Here is a 25,982-nt window from a genome sequence, read left to right as displayed (position 1 = left end):
ACCTCTGCTCCTTAGAGACAAGTTGACAGAGATGGGAGTAGATTCACACCTGGTGGCATGGATCGTGGACTATCTTACAGACAGACCTCAGTATGTGCATCTTGGGAACTGCAGGCCTGACATTGTGGTCAGCAACACAGGAGTGCTGCAGGGGACTGTATTTTCTCCGGTCCTCTTCAGCCTATATACATCAGACTTCCAATACGATTCGGAGTCCTGCCACGTGCAAAAGTTCGCTGATGACACTGCTATCATGGGCTGCATCAGGAGTGGGCAGGAGGAGGAGTACAGGAAGCTACTCAAAAACTTTTTTAAATGGTGCGACTCAAACCACTTACACCTGAACATCAGCAAGATCAAGGAACTGGTGGTGGATTTTAGGAGGCCCAGGCCTCTCATGGACCCCGTGAGGTACAGACCTATAAATACCTGGGAATGCAGCTGGATGATAAATTGGACTGGACTGCCAACACTGATGTTCTGTGCATGAGAGGACAGAGCCGACTATACTTCCATAGAAGGCTGGCATCCTGCAATAAGATGCTGCAGGTTTTCTATCAGATGGTTGTGGTGAGTGCCCTCTTCTATGCAGTGGTGTGCTGGGAAGGCAGCATAAAGAAGAAGGACGTCTCACGCCTGGACAAACTTGTTAAGAAGGCAGGCTCTATTGTAGGAATAAAGCTGGACAGTTTAACATCTGTAGTAGAGTGACGGGCACTAAGCAAACCCCTATCAATCATGAAGAATCCACTGCATCCACTGAACAGTGTCATCTCCAGGCAGAGGAGTAGCTTCAGTGACAGCCTTTTGTCACTGTCTTGATCCACTATCAGACTGTGGAGATCATTCCTCCCCCACACTATGCGACTCTTCAATTCCACCCGGGGAAGTAAATGCTAACATTATTCAAAGTTATTGTCTGTTTTTACATGCATTTTTATTACTCTTTAATGTAATATTGTTTTTTGTATCAGTATACTGCTGCTGGATTATGTGAATTTCTCCTTGGAAGTAATAAAGTATCTATCTATCTATCTATCTATCTATCTATCTATCTATCTATCTATCTATCTATCTATCTATCTATCATAAAAGACTCTCATTGCTGATCTTCTCTTAAATCAGTTTCACAACACCTCCAAGCAAAAAACAAATGCAAGTGTCAAAAAAATGAAAGAAATTAGACTGAATCAAAAAGCAAAGAAGAGAGATCAATTGACTACTGAAGCTGGAAAAAATGCAAAAAATTGAGGATGGCATAGCTGGACAATGGTTAGCACTGAAGCCACATGACTTGATGCCCAGTAGACAGTAGAAGAACCCATGCAAACAAACAGAGAATCTGTAAACCCCACACAGACAAAGATCTGGCTGAATCAGATTTATGTGGAAATTGGGTGAGAAATATGAAAGTCAGCAAGATTCCCCAATAAAGTGAATATTCTTTGGGTGGTGTAACAACTCTAGGGGGCATGCCAGTCACTCAACCCGACACAGACAGACGCTAGAGGCACACTGTTAAAAAGCGAAGATGTTTTTATTATTTTTTTCTTCACCATGTGGGAAACGCCTTCCCCGTTTAGTCTTCCTATAGGTTCAGGAGACCCCTGTCATAAAAGAACTTGGAAGATTCTCTTACTCCTTCACTCCTCCTCGGCATGCTTTATCCACTACCACCCAACTCTGGCTCACCGAGTAATGTCCACTGGTCCCTTATATAAGGCCCCCAGAAGTGCTTTAGGTGTTTGTTGCCCTACTTACGGCAGCACTTCTGGGTGTGGTGGAAGAACCTCCCACAAGGGCTCAGGAACAGCTGCAGGACCCCCTGGTGGTGCCCCTGGTTCCCAACAGGGCTGTATCGGACTCCATCTCCCATGAAGCCCTGATGGAGTCTGAGGTATGGCTGCCACATAGTGTTTTGGGGGATGTAGTGTTATGTCCACAATGGTTCCCCCGGTCCCTCCATACCAGAAGTGTTCTGACCGGGCAAGGGGCCAGCCACCTATGACTGTGGTTAGGCTTGCATTTAAAAGCCCAAATTGATGTGAGCACTAGGGAATTTAATGGAGAGTGTGGATATAAACTTAATCTTTCTCGGTCAAGCCCAATATGGTTATGCCACACAGGCTTGGGGATTTCTCTATACAGGTGCTTTAGATAGCTCTCTTCCTTAGGGGTTAAGCCTGTGATTGCCACATTTTTATTATGACAATTGTAACTTTATTTGATCTCTTTGTTACTAAGCAGGTGAAATGACTGCCAAACGGCTAGAGCTCAAAGGCTTTAGTATCCACATGGAACAATAGGAAAGCAAGACAAAGGCTCGTTTTCAGACTGCTGCTCTTCACACAGGTAGGATTGTTAAAACCAGAGCAGGTGTGGCTTCCTTTCCACCATTTCAATCCATCATTGTAACAAATTTCCTGCTGCTACAAAAAGACTCATTCATTTTGGCAGTACATGTATTGAGTTATTTAGGAAGACAGGAAAAAGAAGTCAGCAAAGAGTTGCTGTAGACAATAGCATTGTACAGTTTAACGTAAGTGAGCAGGTTACATGATGACAATTTTCCCTACAAAGTAAAAACAGTTCTGTAAAAGCAGAAGATTGTGCTAAATAATCTTCAACATCCAGTAATGTAATCCAGTATCTCTTTGAGCAAAATACTGACCTTATCTAACATATTAATGAACTTAGTTAAAACATATATATGATGAAAACATGTGCTTCTTGGGGTTGGCTTAAAAATAAAAATTCTACACCACACTGTATATAAATAATGGCAAGTATAAAACAAAGTACAAACAAATATAAAAAAGAAGGTTAGAAGCCCTGCTAGTTCTTACTAACCACACTAGCTGCTTTCCTTTGCTAGCAGAATAGATGATTGACCCATTGCTCACCTCCAAAGCCATAAACAACTCATCCTTTCACTTCTTAGTGTTTCCTTCCCAAATGCTTGTCTTATCTAATCCCTGCTAGCAAGCTTTTGATTCAGTTCATTTCCAGACTTCAAACATCAATGAGCATCTGGAAAGGGACAACCATTTCAACCAGTAGAGGTTATGACAACGATCATGTCCAACCTGCAAGATGTTTGGATCGTTTTTGTGATTACATTTTTACTCAAATTAAACAAAATTAAAATAAAGAATAGTTCAAATAGAGAATAATAAACATATTCACATTTCTATATTAAAAACAAGTAGAAACACCTCCCCAAATGGCACTCAACCAGCCTTGTAAAAGGAGACTTCCATGAACTGAAAGTTACAGATGTCTGTATAAACCAATAGAGGGGCATAGCAGCCACAAAAGAACTCCAAAGTAGAGAGAAGACATGGAAAAATGAACATTTAAGGGTTAAGATTAGGAGCATTACGAGAACCACCAATCAACTGGCCTCCCACCAAACACACAACATCTTGCCATTCTCTGTCGTAGAGGCAGCTGATCCACTATCCTTTTTAAATGCTGGATTGACAGGATAATCTCCTGTGGGTGCCACTGACCCCTGAAACATGCAGCAGGGGTATTTCACTGTACCTTGTGCACCTTCATGTACTCCCATCAGGTTATTTTGCAGAGTAATGCTGGGTAACAGCTGATTCTTCATGGAAACTTCATTACACTGACACAGCTTCATACTCTACAGTGCAGTGGTTTAAAGAAAGATGAATTCAGAAGATGGATCGTACATTTAATAACTAGCCAAGATCATAACTGGGAGCGCAAGAATTAAAAGATTCAGTAACTAGAACATTTCACATAATCAAAGCCAAAGAAATGAAATGAATTTGTAACCAGAGAGATCGTTAAACAATAATAACTTGAAGGTTTTGTTCAGTTTCAATTTATCCTTAAGCTTAGACAGTCAGGAAGTGTACGATGCTGACCTTTATATGGTTGTGGTAACAATGTCACATGTCACACATTCTCAGTCAACCTATGTAGCAGCAGCCTGGCAATAATGCCTCATAAACAGCACACAACAGTCGTGACCATAATAAAACAAGATGGCACTACAGCAAGATACATTTCAAAAATAATGTCTACAAGTATGTCCTGAACCAGAAAACCATTCAATTCTTTGACCGCTAAAACTCCCAAAATTATACTTACGCTATATTAGAGGCCAATGAAAAGCAGAAAAAATGTAAAATAAATTCCAGATCATGACATACAGTATTCTACACATACAACACACTGAAATTCTATACTGTAGAGCATTGGCCCTTTTTATTCTAACCAAATTATTTAATGAGATGTAAATTATTGCTGATAAAGCACTTAATGCCCAAGTGAGATTTTCTGCTTCATTTTAGTTGTCTCAGTTGTTAAGATTTTGAATCCTTAATTGCTTATTTTAGTCTTAAACAGTGGTATTCACTGTTTTTAATGGCTCCTTTTATTAGAAATAAGAGGCCAATGACAAAAGAACCAACGGTTCTCCATCTACCTTGTTTCTATTTACACCTATGTGTATTCCTAGTGCACTATTTGGTTTAATAAAATACTTGAAAGGAAACTGAAAAAAAGTGAAGAAATGAAAATGACTCATCAGTTTTAGGCTCTAAATAATGCACATGCTATCATTAGAAAGGCAAACAATCTGTGATATAAGAATGAATTATTATTGCAGAGTTAAAACACTAACCTCTCCAGATATTAAATAAGATCTGCTACTGGCAAGGATTGGTTTCTAATTTAGAAAAAGGACTGGAACAAAAACCTGCAGCCACTGTGGTCCTCCAGTACTGATGTTGCACACCCCTGCTGTAGAGTACCTCCGTACTGACTTGTATAACAGCTCTCCTCATCCTGTCAGGCCTTTCTCAAGTCCAGTGTTACTTTGGTGTTTCATCTTCAGCAGGGATGGTATTTTCACATAATTAAAATTACATTTTTAATATATTAAAAAGAAAGCAAAAACAAATTGCCCCATTTAAATACAACGTGCAAGGGAGATCAGGAGGATCTGGGGTTAGGGTTAATAGGAGAAACATTACCTTTTATTGGGCGGCAGCATTGTTTTTGCTACTGGAGCAAAGGTGAACTGTGAACTGAAGTATTTGCTGGAAATCTCTTTGGGTGCCAAGGTGACCCATAAGTGTGTCAGGGTAGTGGGGACTGACAGCATATGTACTCCTGGGAATGGCTTTATAAGAGCGTTCAACTCCTAGTTAGGCTAGTTTGGAGGAAGGGTAAAGTTGTAAAGGAAAAAAAACGTTATTATGTTCTGTATTTAGATTATTGCCGTAGCTCTGATGAGAATAGGAGGGTCCAAAGGAGGGCAGTCTTTGCTATTTCGGTCTCCTTTGCCTAGTTAGGTCCCTTCAGTTTTATCCTTCTCTCAATATTTTGTTTTTGTATAAAAAGTTACCCTTTGTACCCCTTCACTGGGCTGTATTAGTATCTTTCTGAGTTTGGGGACTACTCCAGTGGAGGCCAGTATTGTCACAAACTTTCATTTAAACTAGAATTTTTTATGGACTTTATTGTAATCCTCTTTGGTTTGTATGGTTCCTTGGGATGGTGTTCACTGTTAACACTGCCCTTTTAAATAGAAATTAACAATCAAACTCAAACTCTAAAAATCAATATAGTCCCATGCTGTAAAATGGTAGATTCATTAAAATGCTAACCTACTGTAGAATAACTGGTAACATGAATATGAAGGTAAAGTAACAGAAGGAGGGCTTCATTAACAGGCTACATAATTAAGTGATTTGGTACAATACAGTCCTCCAGGAACTGAAACCCTCCAGGGACAACACTGGTCACTCAAGAGGAGGATTAGAGATAAAAATAAAATCATGAAAAACATCACACACCATAACTGAGAAAACTAGTGAACCCAACACGTACACTTATGCCACACATTAAAAAACAAACTCCAGCTAAACAGCAGCAAGGCAGAAATGCTAAAAGGCACATTTACTCTACAAAATATACTAGCTGAAAAATCATTGTGCTGTTCTGTGACAATGACTGGATTTCCTAAAATATGTTCTGCCAAAGAAGTTAATCCAGTTAAATATAAATCCAAGTGATCGAAGTGTTCCATCTTCAGATAAAAAATGAAGGGTGAAGACTCTGTTCTTGGCACTTTGCAAAGTGCTCAGGCTATAGTAACTGTGGCCATTTCCTTGGTCTAACCCTTCCTTTGTTTCTCCTTAACAAATATATGGTGCCTTTGAAACTGGCTCCTACATGACGAGACACCGACTGTAACTACACTGAACAACCATTAGTGTCCAGGCCCTCTCTCATCTGTCCTGTGACTCCATGTATGAACTTATTTCCTGTGAACTCCTTTTCTGTGCACCTGTTTATCCTTAAAGACTTTTAATCTTTACTTACTCTAGCTTCCATTATACTTTTATCATAAGTGAGTAGCTTTAGATGATATTAAGCAAGATTTTTATTTGTTTTAAAAATGACATTATCTAAGGAAAAGGTGTGCTATTTACATGCTTGTTATGACATTTAATACAGTATGTCCTGTTTCTGGAGGACTGTGTCATAGTGTTGAGGTGATCTCTGCTATCCGTTTGACTCCTTTATTCTGCAAGATACTAAGTTACTACGTTGAGTGAAGTGAAGGGTGAGAGGTACTTGTGGGTCTCATTCATCCATTTTTGTAAATCTGACTTTTCTATTGTAGAGCTTTTGGAAACTTCAGTTAGCACTAACAATAGTGGTGTCCCAGTATGTAATTGCTAATAAACCTAACCTGCTATGAAAAAGCCATGTCCCTAGAAGAAACAGTTGTGGACATGGGGTGAGCAAATTAATCTAACAAAGAGGAAAGCCCTTGCTAAGAAATCAGTGACTGGGCTGGATGGTGCTTGAGGTGGTAATGCTAGTTGCTCTGTCTATAATTTGGACTGCAAACCAGTATACCAAATATTCCTTTTTTGTTTCTTTTTTATGTTGCAGATTGAGATTTATTATCATTGCCACTGGAAATTACTGTTGGCTGTGGTGTTATTTTGCAGAATTGCACTGCACAATTACAAAGACACACTACATTTAAATAATCTTTATATCTTTGCATTGATTTGCACAACACCTCTCTAGAATTGGTTTAGATTATGTTCTGAAGTGGACTGTGTTGCAGGGTTCTACCTGTGGTCTCAAAGGGAAGTTGTGCAAACTTAAATTAAGACAAATACTCAACCAGAAGAAGATAGGGGTGATAGGCAGTTCCCAATAGCCCTGTGTCTGATGATCTTTACAAGTAAACGAAGACTGTCAGATAACAGAAAAAGTGCATTATCAGGTCTCTGGGTTCAGGGTATGGTGTTGTATTTTATTAATTTTATTTTGAACAAAAGGTCATCCATATATCATTCTTTGCTCACTTTGACTTCTCTTCTGCTGCCAAGCTGCACAGAGGGATTCATTAGTGTTTAACAAGCTGTAAACTTTCCTTTAACCCCACAGAAACAAGTGATTAAAATGTACTGCTGTCTCAAAGATTGTTATTTAGTGCTGCTGTTAGCATCTGACCTGTAACCTGACTTCACATGACATACACCCCAACTTCATTCTGCGTTGTACTAATGAGTCCAATATACAAATGAGTTCTATTATTTCGGCCCTGGGCACTGACTACATATACAAATTCAAATTAACTGATCCAAGGGGGGGAACAGTCAAGTCTAATGAAAACACGGCAAGTCCCATGATTGCCACTGGCTAGTCATCCAAACAGTAGGTGGCATCATAATCTCCTGGGTTCTGTAATGTGAAGGGACCATATTGTCTCTTCTCTTGAGCACCAATGTATTGCCAATTTAGTCTACATATTACTGTTAGGATATGATTGTTTTAAATTTATTACAACTTTTTTCAGTTATGCTATGGTTTATGTAAAAGCTTTGAAGGCTACTGAGTCTTATTTTGATACCAGTTTGTTATAAACACTTAGTTAATAATGTTTAAAATACTATAACATCTTTCAGTGACCCCACTTTGTTTTCTATTGGTACCACCATTTTCACTTTAGTGAGTGTACTGCTGCTAAGCAAGATGACAGACGTCACAAGACATAATGTCTTGAGTTTAAAGGTCAGCTCAAAAATCATTATTGACTAGTGCATTCTGCCTATCAATCTTCCAGGTACAGTGTGAATTAGTGCTGAAATTTCTTTTGACTATTGTTTCTGGTATATTGATTAGGATGGATGACAGATCAGTTACACTTTCCAACTTCAAACTTTGCAAGGCTTAACACCACATTTCAACTCCTAATTCTTCCTCAATTAAAATCTGTCCCTTCATTTTACTGTTGCAAAATAATTACTCAGGAAATGTTCCCTTTTTCAAGGGAAGGAGGCAGCTGCTTTTAAGTTTGGATGGATTCTGGAGACGACAAAAAACAAGATAGCAAGGAAAGGGTTAAAACCAGAAAGATGGATGATTATGCCACCTAACTTAGGGTGTAACACAAGAATCAGAATCAGGGAACAGTGTGGGAGATCAAAAATAAAGGAACACTATGACACACGCGTGATTAGGGGACAACTAAAGTCCCTGAATAGATGTAATTGCACGCCGGACCAGGGGGTGGCAAACTGTTCTGATTCTCTCTCTCAATTACTTGCAGATCACTCTTGGGCAATCCCAACCAGGTCTGGGGCAACCAACGACATCACTTCCAGTTCTGTCCTGATGACATCACATCCTCTACGTCATTCCTCCAAGCAGAGAGGGAATGCCTGTGACGTGTCACCATTAACAGCTGATTATCTCTGTCTATCCCTGGATGTCGACATTTGTCGACATTCGCCCTCAGCCCCTCCCATCAACAAAAGTCGACATCCGCCCTAAAAGAGTTAAAAAGCCGCCATCTTAAGACAACAGTCAGTTCTGTTTTGGACTCAGTCGTGTGAACATGTCTGTTCTATTTAATCAATATTGCAGCCGGGAAATATTATATGGGTGGCTGCCCCAAACCATCCCAATGTCTCTTGGTCATTCTTGTTACAACACACAACCAGAGGCAATTGTTAGGCAATCATAGTCAAAAGGAAGGGCAACAATTTCACAATCAGGGAATGAAAAACAAAAATAAATGTAACAAAAGGTCTTTGGGTGAACCCATTTTGGACAAATGGAAAGCGTATGGCATGATGTTGTCACACATCGAAGACATTTGTTTGACCCTGTTTAGAAATTTAATAGCAACCAGCCAAAAAAAAATGCTTGAAATTGAGTCACTCACATGAAAAATAAAATTCTGCTGTGGAAGACACACTAATAATCTCAGCTTTGTAATAAACACAACATGCACAAAAAAGCAAATGTCACTACAAGGCTCCTTAACCTTTAAAATTCCCAAAAAGAGGTCTTTAAGATTTTTTATGGCCAAGAAAAGATTATAAAAAGTAAGAAACAAAATCTTGATCATGACAACCAGCTAGCACCCCAAACTGAATTATTATCTCTTTTCCTGCCACGTTCATCTTAGCACAATGTAAGGAACTGTCCTGAGCTGCTGCCTGCCAAGGACACAGAGATATGCATTTGTCCACTTGAATGTGCCCCACTTTTCTGTGTGGCTAAAATAAACCAGAGTTACCTAATCAGGTCATTCTAGAATGAGGTTTTCCCAATCAAAAGGATGGGACAGACCTCTCGAGTACCAACTGCTACTGTACTTCTACAGCATCATCTGGAGGAATTTCTGTGACCCACTTTCATCTAATGTGTGGCATGGGCTGATTCATCTCCTCAGGATATCTGGAGGAGGGCTGACTGATATTTTGCATAATTACAAGGTGACTCACACAGGGGGAAAGAGAAGATTGAAAGGCCATCCACACATAGTGCAGGGCACAGGGAAAATCAGCTGTGAGCAGAAGGAGTGTGTGGGGTGGCCAGCCCTGTTCTGAATTTCTAATTCTGTTGCTTTTTACAGATTTCCTCTGTCTGATGGAAGTGGCCCAAGCAGTAAACACGGTATGGAACACTATGTTAATCACTCATTCCCTACGCAGCCACATTAGAAAAGACCCTTCTTCTTTATCACGTTTACATTAATTGCAGTCTATGGAACTTTCTCTCTCTTGGACGCTTGTACAGAATGGACATGCACATTACAGTGGCGATTGGGTGTCTGGAACTCAACTCTCTTGAATGTAAAGGTAAATGTTTTTCACGCTCTAGTGCATCATAATGAATTTCATTTTTATTAAATCCAGTTAAAAGCCAGCAGCTCTTACACAAAAAATAAATATATTTTCTAACACTACTGTGTTCAGACTGTGAAGTTCTGAAGGTGTAAGTTGTGCATAGGCCAGAAAGAACCTAAATCAACATAGATAATTTAGAATTCTGTTCCCCTATATTCAATAAGCTGAAATGCTGTCACCAAGTTTCCAATAAGAAACATGTATATTCCTTTGCAAAGACGGGCCGGTGACAAATTTAAGATTAAATCTCCTGCTCTCATGCAACTCCTAAACTAGATTTCTGTCTTTTCAGGAAACTTGCCCATTGTGTTTTTTGATGCATCCTTTCTTGCTGTGACTCCTTAAAAAAATAAAAACTGCATATACTTTACTTCCCATTTTGACCTGGGTATTAACTCTTTTAGGGCTGATGTCGACTTTTGTCAAAAGGAGGAATTTACAGTGGCAATCAACTGTAAACGGTGACAAAACCAAACTATGTTTTAGTTGGACTCTCGTTGCTAGAAGGAAAGTTAGCTTCATTAATTTGACCGAGATTTCCGGCGCTCGTGTGAGTAGTAAGGCGCAGGCAACGGCAAAAATGGTACTGACGTAATGGTGAGAGATCAAAGCGAATGGATAAAGCAAAATACTCCGTGGACAACGTTTTGCCTATTATCTCTGAACTGGACTATGAGTTGTCAGACTCCAATTTTGATACAAGAGATCGAAAACAAACGTGAGGTTCCAGCTTCAGCTGACTGGTCCCCAGCTTATCGTGGTGCTGACAATGTTCATCAGGTAGGACTGCCACTTAACAATGGTAAGAGGTAGAAACCAGATTGCAATGCACTGCGACTGTGGCCAGCCACGCGAAGACAGCCTGGCAGCAAGCCTGACGCACATTCTTGGCAAACTGGCAGCCGCAGCATGCGGCATCAGACGTTTTATGTTGGTTTCTAGGTGAAACCATTGCTTTTCCGAAACTATGTTTTTTGGAAAAAAAAAAATTCAGCCCTCAAAGAGTTAACTGTCCATGCCTCCCATGTATTTGGAAGTAGCACTCTGAGGATCTTAAAATCACAACTGACCTTGCACATTATTTTGCGCACATTTTGTGAAGGAAGAGACAGTGATGAGCGCTGCTTGACAGAGTGGTGTATTTTCCTCAAAAGTTTTCAGTGTTGTATTTACTCTTTTTATGCATTTTAATGGCACAGTAAAATCCTCTAAAATGAAGTTTTGTCAACTTGCCATAGTTAAACAATTCATGAATTAAATTAACTAAATTAATTAATTAATGTTATGTTAATCAGTTTCTACTTTATTCTCTGTGTGTTCTAGCAAAATTTAGTCTTGATGTGAAGTTATTCTTTATTTAGAACTTTGTAAAATCTATACTCGGCATATTACGTGAGCACTTATCGCATCACTCTTCATCTGCAATCTTTATATAAATAAACTGAATTTAACTGACTTGAGCTTTACTTTAATACGTAGTTTAAGATGAATTCTTATATAGAAAGCCATGCACAATGGCACTGCACAAAGCATTGCTGGCTCACCATACTCAAACCCTGGTTCAGGTCTATGCTGGCATTCTTTCTCTGTTGGGCAACGCAATATTGTCAGGGAGTGTGTAAATGTGTGTGTGTGCCTTCCAATGAACTTACATCACAACTGGAGTTAATTCATGCTCTCCTTTTTGTTTCTTCTGAAAATGTCACCAGATCACTTAGGGCTCGTGAATGATTCTGGAAAACATTATTTACATTTACATTTATTTGCTTAGCAGACAGTTTTATCCAAAGTACCTTGCATTATCAAGTCAAGTTGGGGAGCATGCACTGGTACAGTGCATTGCCGCACCCAATACACAACAAAACAACTCGGGATCCTGGTTGGCAACCCCTCAGGCAGACACGCAGTCAATCCCACCCTCCGGAGACGACCCTCTATCTACCGCAGCCAGGTGTTACTTGCGCGACCCCTTGGCCTGGTCCAGCCACTCAGGTCCCCAACAATGAGCATCTTATGAGCTAGATCAACCTCAGGGAAAAGCACCACATGGCTGTAGTGCTGTAACTGATGCTCCTTCACAATGCAGGTAATGTGCCTCATTCGGGACTCCATGAGCAATGGCTCATTCGACACAAAGTCAAACCAACGGTACTCAAGGATTTTCCGGAGAGACACAGTACCAAAGGAGTTCAGTCTTCGTCTCAGGTCACTGAATAGCATCCATGTCTCGCAACCATATAGTAAGACAGGAAGCACCAGGACTCTAAAGACTTGGACCTTCGTCCTTTTGCATAGATATCGGCAACTCCACACACCCCTTTCCAGAGACCTCATGACCCCCCATGCTCTCCCAATCCACCTACTGACTTCATAGGAAGAGTCACCAGAGACATGAATGTCACTGCCAAGGTAAGTAAACCTCTCGACAAGGTTGATACTCTCTCCACAGACAGACACATTGCTGATGGCTGTGCCCAAGAGGTCATTAAAGGCCTGGATCTTGGTTTTTATCCAAGACACTCGCAAGCCCAGACTCTCAGAATCATTGCTTAGTTCCTTGGGCGCCCTGATCAGAGCCTCCATTGACTCTGCGAAGATCACAGCATTGTCAGCAAAGTCAAGATCCATGAATCTTTCTTCACCTACAGATGCCCCACAGCTGCTGGACCCGACAACCTTGCCCAACACCCAGTCCATACAAGCATTGAACAGAGTAGGAGCAAGAACACACCCCTGATCAACTGGGAAAAACGCAGAGGTCCTGCCTCCACTCAGCACAGCACTCGCAGTACCAGTGTACAGGCCGGCCATGATATCCAGCAACCTCAAGGGGATTCCGCGACCCTCAGGATTTCCCACAGGGCAGCTCGATAAACTGAGTCGAACGTATTACGAAAATTGACAAAGGCTGCAAAGAAACTCTGCCGATATTCATGTTTGCGCTCCCTGAGAACCCTCAGTGCCAGGATATTGTCGATGGTAGACTTCTTAGGAGTAAAACCAGACTGTTCCGGTCACTGGTAGGTAAGCAAGTGATCACGGATCCAATTGAGGACGACCCTAGCAAGGACCTTATCTGGCACCGAAAGCAGTGTTGTCCCCCTGTAGTTGCCGCAATCCAGGCGATCACCCTTCCCTTTCCAGATAGGGAGGACAAGTCCTGTTTTCCAGTCAGTTGGGATGATCCCAGTCTCCCAGATTGCTTGCAATGCCAGGAGAACAGCCTCACCACCAGCCTGGAGAAGTTCAACCCAGATACCACAGATCCCTGCAGCATTCCTCCCAAAGCTGGTTCAACACCTGTGCAATCTCAGTGAGATTAGGTGGTTCACAGCTAATTGGAGGATCAGCCTCAAGAACCGTGGACCCAGAGATATCCAATGTCCTAGCCGGAGGATCAGCTTTGAACAACTGCTCAAAGTAGCCAACCCAGCGGGTCACAACTGAAGTGTCATCCGTAAGGACAGTTCCATCAGCCACCCTGACTGCGACTCTCCGAGGAACAGATTCAGATGTGCGTAATGCTTTGATTCCTCTGTAAGCAGGACGTGGGTCGCTAGACCACAGATGGTGTGCCACTTGCTCACAGATACCTCTAACAAACACCTCTTTATCTGCCCTCAAAGCCCTCGCTGCCGTCTTTCTCAGTTCCAGGTACAGACCAGAGTTGCCACTGAGCCGTGCACTGAGACTCCTCTCGATGATATCCAGGGTGCCCTGCAAGATGAAACACCTCCTTCTGGGAACACCGGTAAAACCTACACAACCCTCAGCAACCTTCAGGGTCTTGTCACGGAAGGTCCCCCACATCACATTAGGATCGGCAGTCACACCCAAATCTGCAAGTTCCTCACACAAACTGCGTGCAGACTCATTAGAAACCACCTGGTCTTGGAGTCTGGCCAAGTCCAGGCTTATTTTCCTAGTAGGTGGTAACCTACTGGACCTAAGCTGGATCCTAAGAGTAGCAACAACAAGTCTGCGGTCAGAATTCACAAACTGGGCACTTCTATAGACCCTGCAGTTATGCAAGAGCCTCCAGCGTCTGCCCACGAGGATGTGATTGATCTCCTTCACCACACCACCAGTATTGGAGTACCAAGTCCAATGATGCGGTTCTGGGCGCTGGAACCAAGATCCATTGATTCGCAGACCCTGACCTTTTGCAAAGTCAAGGAACATGGAACCACTTTCACTATGGTCACCAGACCCATAGGGACCAACACAATCCTCATAGTCAGCCCTGTCAGTGCCAATGGCTGCATTGAAGTCACCCATGACCAGAGGAGTGTCACCTCATGGAAACCCATCAACCACTGAGCAAAGCTGCGAATAAAATGTCTCACTCGCTGAGACATCACTCACCGCCATCCTAGTATACACCGAGACAACAGATAAGGCACCCATGGAGTGCCGTAATCTGAGTCTCATAATACTCTCGTTGAAAGGAGTGACATCGGACACCATTGGAAAAAGCCAATCTGCTACAGCAACAGCTACTCCCCAAGTATGACAGCCATCAGAGCAACCAGACCAATAATAGGTGTATCCACCCACAGAGATCTGGCTAGTCCCTGTTCTGTGCATCTCGGAGAGTGCCGCCATTGAAATGCGGAGTTTATGCAGCTCCTCTGATAGCAGAGGAAGATGATCATCTTGCTGGAGAGACAAGACGTTCCATGCGCCTACCCGTATGGGCTGCCTCAAATTGGGACCAGAGTGCTGTCGTGCAGCGGGTGATGCCTCAGCACCACACCAGTTCCGATCCACAACAGACCTGACCCCACTGGCTCTCCAACGGTGTTGACTCTTCCGGGGATGGGGCTCTCGAGAGCTTTCCCCCATCCTCTTCATGATGTGAGCAGCCTTCCTATGGGTGGCTGCAACAGAGCTACTCCTGCGGAGAGCAAAAAAGAGTCTTTTCTGTCGTCTCGGAGTTGTGTGAGGTTTTTTTTTACAGTGGCTGGAGTGACAATCCTGCCACCAACCCACATGATTTCCCTGCAAGTTGGAGGACCGCTTGCAGGGCCGGATGCAGTTTAACGTCATATGCATTATACAAATGCTATATTCAGTGGACAGTGACTTTTCAGTAGTACACATCATTTCCAAACATTTGTATTGGCTTTTAATATGATACTTAATGAACACTTACTGTTTCTGCACACTGGTAGAACAGTGCCTACTTCTGTATTGTTGGTTACATTTATGTTTGCCTAATAATCATTTCCTAGACTCTGATTCTGGTGACCTAATATTGGATTAAGAGGAACTTGAGAAAACATGGATGGGTTGTTATAATTTCCTGTACAGAGAAGTTAGAGCCTTTAGTGCATGCAATTCAGGAATTAACCCAGAATGCAACCCCCTACTGGCTGCATCCAACAAATGGACACAGCAATGGGCTGTTATCATTATATATGGTGATCACATTTACTACAGTAGTTTTACTGTCTCATCTCTTACATTTTTAAGGTCACTTGAACCTTTTTCCAAGGTGACCGCTTCAAGTTGAGAAACAAGTGTATTTTAGATAAGTGGCCATTTTACAGTAAATTCCTAGAGCCTAACTTGTTCTGCCAGTTCACTTGCCATTGCTACAGTTTTGGACACTTGCCTCAGAATTTTTGTATTATTTCTGGGCTGCTCATAGGGGTGTTGGCTGACAAGTTGTCTTTGTGCTGCCAGGATTCTTCTTTATGCCAGGACTATAGCTTTCTAATAACATAATGCTGAATGCTCAGCTCTGCCATGACAGATCTTGAAATACTATTTGAAGGTCTCACCTGCTGTTTGTAAACGTTGAGATGTAGACCAAACGTGGGAGGACTACAACAGCTGGTAATGTTTTTAATGCATAGATTCAAACTGGCAAAATGGTTAACACTTCTGCCTTACAATCATGGACCTGGCTTGATCACTGTCTGAGTCTACCCAGTTTAAACTGGATTTAATTGGTTAATAAAGGACAATATATGTTCTATAGCTAAATTGAGGATTCTACATATTTCAAGTATGATTCAATATCAGAGTAAGTATAAGACGATCCTAAATTGGATGTGTTTTATCCAGGATTGGTTTGTGGCTTTTGTCTGATGGAGGCACAATAAACTCCAGCTCCTAGTGAACCTGTAATGGAAAAAATGGATGAAAGAAACTTAGATTGAAATAAAGGAAGATGACAGGATACAATCAATGGGAAAAAGGGATAGTAGATAAGAAAGAAAAGAATACTTAACAGTAGGTACTAGTTTGCCAAAAATACAAGTCAAGATCAAAGTCACATTTTCTAAAACTGCTTTTGCTACAATGCAATGACGATTTTGTCTAGCCAGTCCTTCATGATGTGAGAAAATGTGGCTGATCAGGCCAATACCGCTCTCACACATTCTTGGACAATGGGGACAGTGAAAAGTAACAGCAGGTGGCATCATAATCTTCTGGGTCCTGCAATGTAAATGAATACTATTGTCTCTTCTCCTGACCACCCATGTATTGCCAATTTAGTCTGAACATTACTGTTATGACTTGAATATGTTATAATTAGGCTTAAATGTGTTATAAATAATTGACATTCATTTATGCCAACAGGTACTTCTACTATTCTGAAACAAAAACTTCTTAATTGCAGACCCAACACCATGTATCACTATAGATCTGACTGGAAGCCACATCCAGAAACAAAGTATAGCCCTTTCCACTTTCAATCCGAGATCCTTCACTAAGCCTCAAGGGACAAACAATTGTTTGGGTCGCATTTTTTGTCTCCTCTAAAAGCTTCCAGCAACATCCATGCATGCTTTAGTCTCATGTCTCTCAAACCTACAGGACTTGAATGAAAAAGAAAACAGAGGAAGAAAGAAGACAAAAACTGCACAAAGATTTGTTTATTTGGTGGTGGAAAGGGTTCACAATCTTCAGCAAAACCATTTTACTCCTAAAGTTTGCTCCACAATGCATGGAAATCTGAGACACCTCGGGCCCCAGGACAGCGGCTGCACTCATAATGTATCCCTGGTGCAGCATGGTCTGTCCACTTGCTTGGTCATTACAAGACTGCATGGGACTTATATTCTACCAGAATACTGTCCAGTTTTCTATTGGTTGGATAAACCGTTGCCCGCTTACACTATCTCCCAAGAGTGAATATCAGAGAGACGCACATTTCCTGGCTTTGAGGTAGGAATTTGGATTTTGCTGCCAAGGGACAGGAACCATTGTACTGTCGAAAGCAAACACCTTTCAACCTGTGCAGGTAGCAATTCCTAAGCCTTAAAAACTTATAAAGCAAAAGGCAAAACAATAACAATAGACTTACAGTACAATAATGTGAAAACCAAGAAAGAGCATTAGAGCTGGCTCAATGGCTATGCATGAATGTGTGCCAGCAACCTATAAACCAGTAAATGAGCAAAAATGATTTCAGATAGTAAGGTAATTGCAGTTGCCAGGAAATTGCAAAAGATAGCTGGTCAGGAACAACCAGCATTGGCCTGTCTAACAGTGTGGTAAGTGACTTACAAATCACTTCAAATAAAACTTGCATTGGTAATGATAAATAAGATTTTCTGATAAGGAAGGCAGAGGTTATGAGGTGAGGTAGTTATACTCACTAAAAATACCACTGGAAGCATAAACATACTTTGATGCCTGCTGACAAACTTTTGGGGTGTAGGATGTTGCAACATAAGCACCTGTACAACACTTACAATGAACCAACCTCATAATTCACCCCAATTTTTACATAATTACTCCGTATTTTGTGTTAAATTCTCTTCTCTTTTATGGTATTATGCAATTCCATCATGGAACAGTGCAGTTCTAAAGTTCGGCTTCTTTGTCCTACTGTGCTACTCCTGGAGGGCCTCTTTATATACAGGTGTTTTTTTGATTGAATAAATGATAAATTGACAATGTACTTTAGTCTACTAGGCATATGGTGGTCATCAAATAGAATTTAATATAATTGTAAATTGCTTTGAACCAAATGCATTTGGGATCTGCAGACAAGTAGTTTGTTTAAATAAAAAAAGAAGTACAGATTTTAATTTTTATCAGTTATCTTCCTTCATAACCAGATTGATCTAGATCTGTGCACTGTCCTAGATGACATAATTAAAAATGCTAGAGTTGCAAAGTCTGGGGATTTCCATCTTCAGACTAAAATAATTTGGCAGGAGAGAAACCTAAATAAAGCAACACTCCCTTTTGAAGAAAAAAAATATTAAAACGGTGGCTTTTAGAAGGAGTGGATAAAAGATGTAGGCATGTGTGAATTGTACAATACTAGCTTGTGCTATTTGTTAACTAGCCAGTTAGGCAATACAGCAGACCCTTCTCGTTTCTGATTTTGAGAGCGGGATGGGACCTATTAATATGAGTGGCTACTATCTCACAGCTTCAGGAGACAAGATTCAAATCCCGGGGCTGTTAGCAGGTGCGTAGGGTTGATGCACTCTTCTAATGTCTTTGTGGATTTTCTGTTTTTACACTCTGGTTGCTCCTACATCCTAAAGACATGAGTGCTTGGTGACTTTCAACCTGAGTGGTGGGCGAATGGGTGTACATGTGTATGTATAGGCCCTTCATTGGAGAGCAGCTCCATCCAGGGCGAGTCGTTGCCTTACTTTCAGTGTTCCCTCCAGTCTCCCCCTTAAATGAACCTAATGCTTTCATGGGCGACTTGTGGTAGATCACCTGGACCCACTGCAGTTTGCCTATCGGCCAAAGATTAGAATGGAGGAAACAATTATCTTTCTGCTCCACAAGGCTTATTCTCACCTGGACAAAGCTGGTAGCACTGTGAGGTTTGTGTTTTTTGATTTGTACAGTGCCTTCAATACCATCCAGTCAACCCTGTTAAAGGATAAACTCAGATATACAGGTGGATGAGCCTATGGTGTCCTAGATAATGGACAATCTGTCAGGTAGACCGCCATTTGAGAGACTCACGGATTGTATCTCTGATACAGATGTGAGCAACACTGGAGCACCACAAGGAACAGTCCTGTCTCTTTTTCTCTTCACTCAGTGCGCCTCAGACTATAAATATAAAGGTCATGTCACTTGCAGAAATTCTCAAATGATTCTGCATTTATGGGTGTATTGATAAAGAGGATGAAAGTATAGGAGTAGGGTGGAGAAGTTCGTTTGTTGGTGCAAAGAGAACTGTCTGCATCTTAACGTCAGCAAAACCAAGGAACTGGTTAATGACTTTCGCTGCACCAAAGAGCCTCTATGTCCAGTCACTATTCAAGGAGTGTATCTAGATATGGTCCACTCCTACAAGTACTTGGGGGTCCACATTAATGACAGGTTAGACTGAACTCAGAACACAGAGTGACTATATAAGAAAGGGCAGAGAAGGCTCTCTTTTCTTAGGAGACTGTCTTCCTTTAATGTGGGAAGTGACATCCTTCACTTCTTCTACAACTCTGTGATGGCCAGTGTGATTTTCTATACTGTGATGTGCTGGGCTGTTAACATCACTCCAGGAGAGGTCCACTGAATCAACAAGCTAATTAAAAGGGCACGCTCAACTATAGGATACACTAGACACCCTGGAGGTAGTAGCGAAGTACAGAATTAAAACAGAAGTGAGTGCCATAATGAACAATGCTGCACATCCTCTCTCTGACACACTAACACGGAGGACTTTCAGCCAATGGATTATTCAGCAGAAGTGTTTTCTGTAGACGCTACTTGGTCAAATTTCAAAACTTTGCTGTAATGATGACTAAAGTACTGAGCTCCTAGTTGAAGTTATTTCCAAATATTTTATTTCAGTAACATGAATTCATTCAAAATACAGTACAAATTAAGTGGAAACTGAGACCCTAACTTTAAGAACATGCCCCAAATTCACTATTTCACATTATTAAAATCAGGAAAGAAGAACTGGGAGTTTTTCGGAAATTAATGTTGCAGTGTGCTGAATTGCTGAAAGCTAGGAAGGGGAGTGTGAGATTTGCAGCATGGCAGAGTTTTTGTTTCCTGGTTCAAGCAAATGTGGTTTCATGACTACTCAGCAGATGATCTTTATACTTTTTTATTCTTGCTATGAGCCAGTCTGTTCACTAACTCTCCTGTTCCAATAAGGCAACTCTTAGCACCATCAGGAAAGGCACCTTCCTTACACACTGCTCTCCCTTTTCTGAACAACCTGTCTTCCCCTTTCGAATCAAAAGCACTAAATAAAAAGGTACAAGAGAAGCAGAATCATGTAAGTGATTGCATTAGCCAGGCAAATTGGAAAGTGTGACAGAATGATGATCACACAATGTGACACATTAGCAGTGTAATCAATCTTTATCAATGCAAGTAACCTCTCACTAGAACAGCACACACTTGTTGGATTAGGCCTAATTGCAAGATGCTGGTTTACCGTTTGTAGAATAATTTTCAAGCGCATTTGAATTGGATATGAGAGAATGCTGGCCTTTAAAAATATGGTTGGAATCCTTTAGTCTGATTGGTGAAACAGGAGTGAGCAAATGAAAACTATCCATTAAAAGCTCATTCCAATTTGCAATTGTCATTATTAAATGGAAATTGAAACATTAACCAGACAAACATGTTTTTCTGATATGCAGACAACTCTGCCATGCTGTCATCAAAGCTGAGTAAAACTGTGAAAACCCTCGATGTGTCATGTGGAACACTCAGAAGGTAACTAAACAAATGAATGACATGGACTCAATGTTGTCCTCTGCTTTGTCAATCTCAAATACAGTGTGTAGTAAAATGCAGACCTTTACAAAACTGCTAAATGCTGCTTATTTTGTTAACTCTTTTTGGCAATCTGTTACACTGCAATCCCTACCAGAAGAAAGGGAGGGAAAGTAATGGTCCTCACATTTTACACAGTGACTCAGGTACACTCCTGTTTGAGTAAGTGGTCTTGAACTTTGATTGTTTATTTAGTTTTACTTTATACAGATCTAAGAAGAGATTGGAGAGTGAGGCATCTTAATGAGCAAAACAGAAAATGGTGACTTTGCATAGTCGCTATCATTTCCAAAATTGAGCTTATCAGTTTAGGCACTGCTGTAAAGGATCAGAAAGAAGAACTAAAGATCATAGTCCTTTCTACATTGAAGAAGCACCATGATGAGAATGAAGGGATTCAAACACAGAGCTCTCTTGGGAAGTGATTGTGATTCAGATGGTGACAAATAAACCTAAAAACATTTTTATTTCCTTTGGGGTTGTGCATGTGGTTTTTAAAAGCAGTTCATGAACTAATGAACCAATGAGTCATATCACCGGGGCCAGGGTTTTCTATTCCCAGAAGGTGAGGTAATTAGTGCCTTTTAGGTTACTTTTTCCAGGAGCTCTGGTCCCAAAGACTGAAGCATGGCACCTTTCCTCAACAACATCAGAACAGCAAATTAAGGCATACTACAGCTGAGTACACATAAAAAATGCCACCAAACAGCAGAGTATCCGGCTGGTACAGTGGCTCTGCAGCTCATCATTTGGAGTCTGCATTGCCCTGTTTCAGATCTTTCTCTTGGTACTTCAGATTTCCTCAGCATGTTAAGTTAATTAAAGGAATACTCCATCCAAAAATTGTATTTTTTTTTGTTAGTTGCTCCTTGTAAATTGTAGAGATGGCCAAGAGAAACGTTTTTAATCTGATGTTTACATGCACAACGGAGATAAAAAAAAAAGTTTCTAATAGATTACAAGTCTACACATAGTTTTATTAAAATATTATTAAGTAAGTCACTTCAGAAACAAAAATCTAAGTAAAATGGAATGCGCGTGGATAAGTACAAACGTTTAAATTGTAGACTCACCTCCTGTCATTACATTTCTATTCACATCCACAACTGGATTAACTCAGTGTTATTCAGCGGCCAACTGTGAAATTGCACAGGTGAATATTCTCTTCCTGATAAAGTTTTTACTCTTTTCTTTAACTTTTAGTACTTAGGAGAACATGTCTCAGTTAACTTTGCACTGTTGATATCATAAGAAACACAGTATTAGCCAATCAATAAGCTGTTACTGGGTTGGACTTGTGACCAATGACTTTGATGGAGAAGCAGGTCTTCAGTTCAGATGTTTAGGGCCATTTGAGCACATTCCATTTTAGATCAATAGATCATTTTCCAGTTGCAATTTACTTAATGATATTTGCTGAAAATACATGTGTTTGGGATGTTGTGGGGACATGACTGGATGACCTCACACGTGGATTATTTAATACAAGTAACGGCAGATATTTTTCATGGACCTTTGGATATTGTTTACTGTTATCTAACTCTGATCTCCACAGACTTGTCTCCCATCGGAAACTTTTTTTGTCTCCAGTCTGCATGAAAACATGAGATTGAAACATTTTCTTGGCTGTCACAACACACTACATGGGATAAGTAACATAAAAAAAATCATCATTGTTACATACAGCATTCCTTTAAAGCTCCTAAATTGGTTTAGTCTGAGGGTAACCTGCAATGGCTTCCTGCTTTGTATCTTTTGAAGATCAGGTATATGTGTGTTCCCCACAATGACAGTGACGTAGCCTAACTTCCATCTCAGTCTGCTGAAAATATAAAGGAGAAGCTCTAACCACTGTGTCAGCTTGAGCCCCTACATTAAAATGTTTTGAAAATATTGAATGAAATCCTTAATGGACTTGAAGCTGAAATTCATTGTTTAGATGAACACACAAGACTAAGGATGAATATATCATAGGTTATCTGAAAGTATTCCAGTAGAGCCCTGGCTGCCTACATTGTATAATCATAAGTGACGCTCAATATGATATCACCACTTTCATTAACAGAAGAAAGAAAAAGAGTTAAGTTCAGTATGAAACTGTGTTCTCAAGTAAAGCATATTTCATAGATTAAAATAAAATCAATCTCGCTTTTGCATTTATAATGGAGGTGAGGGGTACTGGGGTCCTATTTATAAAAATGTATATAGTTTACTTCAATTTAGAATGCAAACTGTTACATACCATCAAGTCAAGTTGGGGAGCATGCACTGGTACAGTTTCGTTGCCGCACCCACTACACAACAAAACAACTCGGGATCCCAGTTTGCAACCCACCAGGCAGACTCGCGGTCCAGTCCCACCCTCCGGAAATGACCCTCTATATGCCACAGCCAGATGTTACGCGTGTGACCCCTTGGCCTGGTCCAGCCACTCGGGTCCCCAACAATGAGAATCTTGCGAGGCAGATCACCCTCGACCCGTAGTACCGTAACTGACGCTCCTTCACAATGCAGGTAATGTGCCTCATTCGGGACTCCATGAGCAAATGCTCATTTGACACAAAGTCAAACCAACGGTACCCAAGGATTTTCCGGAGAGACACAGTACTAAAGGAGTTCAGTCTTCATCTCAGGTCACTGGATAGCATCCATGTCTCGCAACCATATAGCAAGACAGGAAGCACCAGGACTCTAAAGACTTGGACCTTCTTTCTTTTGCATAGATATTGGGAGCGCCATACACCCCTTTCTAGCGACCTCATGGCCCCCCATGCTCTCCCAATCCGTCTACTGACGTCATAGGAAAAGTCACCACAGACATGAATGTTACTGCTGAGGTAAGTAAACCTCTCGACAAGGTAGACACTCTCTCCACAAACAGACACACTGCTGATGGCTGTGGCCAAGAGGTCATTAAAGGCCTGGATCTTGACATGAAAGAAATAACTTTGACATGAAAAATACAGAAATTATGCTTTAATGCAAGATACAATAGTTTATAGATAGAGTGGAGACAACGACAGCAGAAACGATAGCAGTAGTACTATCTTATAGCTGGAAGCAGTTTTGGATTGCTTTATATTTCCATGTCGTCATTCATCTGTGTTGGAAAAATATTACATTGGAATTAAAGAAAAAAAGTCCTGCTGTTACAAGATCCAAGTTACTTTCTCTCCACGATATTAAGACAGCCTTTCTGGCTCTGAGTTGACAAACAGAACCAACAGCCATTTAAAAATGTTGTTTACTCTGATGAGGAATAAATTACGAGAAATTTGAAAATTCTTCCAATACCAAACCTAGACACTGCCTTCAAGTACTTGGTGAGAAGCAGATAGATTAGCAGTAGATATTCACTAATTTGTAGGAGTTGTTTATTTGCCAAAGTACTTTTGATAACATTATTAGAAAATATTAAATGCGTTTAGGTTAATCACAAATGAGAATGCTTTGTTAGAGATATCCGATTTAATTTTCCCATGGAACCAGCTGTTCAGGCGCGGCAATCAAATCAATAATTCTCTCTCATTTGGAGCTCATATACATAAAGAGTGTTAAATAGGATCTTCAGAAGCTAATCTAAGTTATTTCCAAATATTAGCACAAAATGCAAATTAGTGTGAGAGAATGCATTTCATTTGCATAATTATAAAAAAATAGTGAAATGTGCATTGTAGGTAGAGGAGTTGAGCAAGACCTATAATGGAGATTTACCTGGGATGAGTTCAGATTTTATTTTACAACTGAATGGCTTGTCTACAACTAAAATGCCTATTGTGATCACTTGTGAATGAGAGCATCATTTTTCCATCTGAAAGTTTTTCAGTGGATTAATCTTTTACATCTTGACTACATAAATAGACAGTGATAGAATGTAAGCAACAGGGCCCTAAACTGGGAAAGAACCCCCCTGAAGGCATTGTTTGCATTGATATTCACTGCAATGTCAAGTCTGCGGGAACCAAACCCTTCTTTGAAGCGTAGCATCGACACACTGCAATGACACAGCTGAAACATGGGCATACTTAACTGGAGTGTGTTGGAATTGAACTGCAAAAGCAAACTGTTGGAGCAGAAGAGGAAGCACAGGAGCATCTCACACACTCTAAACAAAGAAATGGAGAGCTTTACAGCCAAAGAGGAGAATAATTGTTACATTAACTGCAGCAAAAAAGTAATCAAACCTGGCAGTAAAACTAAAATTACAATTGAAATCTGACCAGGAAAAGAAAGCAACAGACGGATGTCAATCATCCAGCCAGCACTGAAAGCTTGAATACAAGAATCTTGCTGTTAACAAATCAACTAAATTCTGAAGGCACAGAAGCCACTTAAAACACCTGGACAATGGTAAACTTAGCACTAAATGTAAATTCAATTTGTTCTCTGCCTTTCGAGGGCAATTTTATATGTTGTGTGAGATCTGCCGTGAGCCAGGAGAGGCCATTCAGCCAGCCCTAGGTCTAGTTTCAGTAGAGCTCAATGTTCAGAGGTCATTAGAGGACATAGTAGCCAATGCCTGCAAATAGGGTTTTTGAAAGTTACAGTAATAACTTTTTGAGACATTTTTTGTGGTTCTGCTTTTAACACCTATTATATGCTCTTTTTTTATTTTTAAAATTATTAGATATGCAATTTGTATTTACTTTTAATTTTCATGTGAACTTTACATTTATGTTGCATTTTATTTCCTTTTCTATTTATTTAGACTTTTAAAATCTATATACAGTATATAATTCACTAAGGCAAGACACCCATGGAAAGCACACCGGAAGGGGCGTGGATTCACTAAGCCGACAAGTAAGACACCTATGGCGCATGCAGGAAGGAGCCACGCCCACCAACTCCAAGACCATTGGATACGACAACAACTCGCAGAGCCACGCCCACCAACTCGGACTCGACGACACAGAAAAAACAACGTCATTTATATTTTCTGTCATAGAGGCCACATGCACCTCCGAGCCATGTTGACTGTTCATAGAGGCATGTTTCTCGTGGTGGTGAATCGCCATATGCAGCGTGTAAAACGGTTTGTGAGGGGTATCCCAT

At 40.7% G+C, this 25,982-nt stretch overlaps 1 long non-coding RNA gene across 4 annotated transcripts in view; it reads left to right on the top strand.

Annotated features, from left to right (window-relative positions):
- LOC120542604 overlaps positions 1-25,678 on the top strand; it is a 104,565-nt gene extending 78,887 nt beyond the window's left edge. For 3 of the 4 annotated variants that reach the window (XR_005636214.1, XR_005636213.1, XR_005636211.1), the window contains one exon: positions 9,929-10,659. This is a non-coding gene — a long non-coding RNA (uncharacterized LOC120542604). Of the gene's footprint in view, positions 1-9,928; positions 10,660-25,638 lie in introns of those variants that run through there. The other variant, XR_005636212.1, reaches the window with a different exon arrangement.
- The last annotated feature ends 304 nt before the right edge of the window (positions 25,679-25,982 follow it).

This window comes from Polypterus senegalus, chromosome 13, assembly GCF_016835505.1.
Source record: "Polypterus senegalus isolate Bchr_013 chromosome 13, ASM1683550v1, whole genome shotgun sequence".
Lineage (NCBI taxonomy): Eukaryota > Metazoa > Chordata > Cladistia > Polypteriformes > Polypteridae > Polypterus > Polypterus senegalus.
This window is presented reverse-complemented; position numbering and strand designations above follow the sequence as displayed.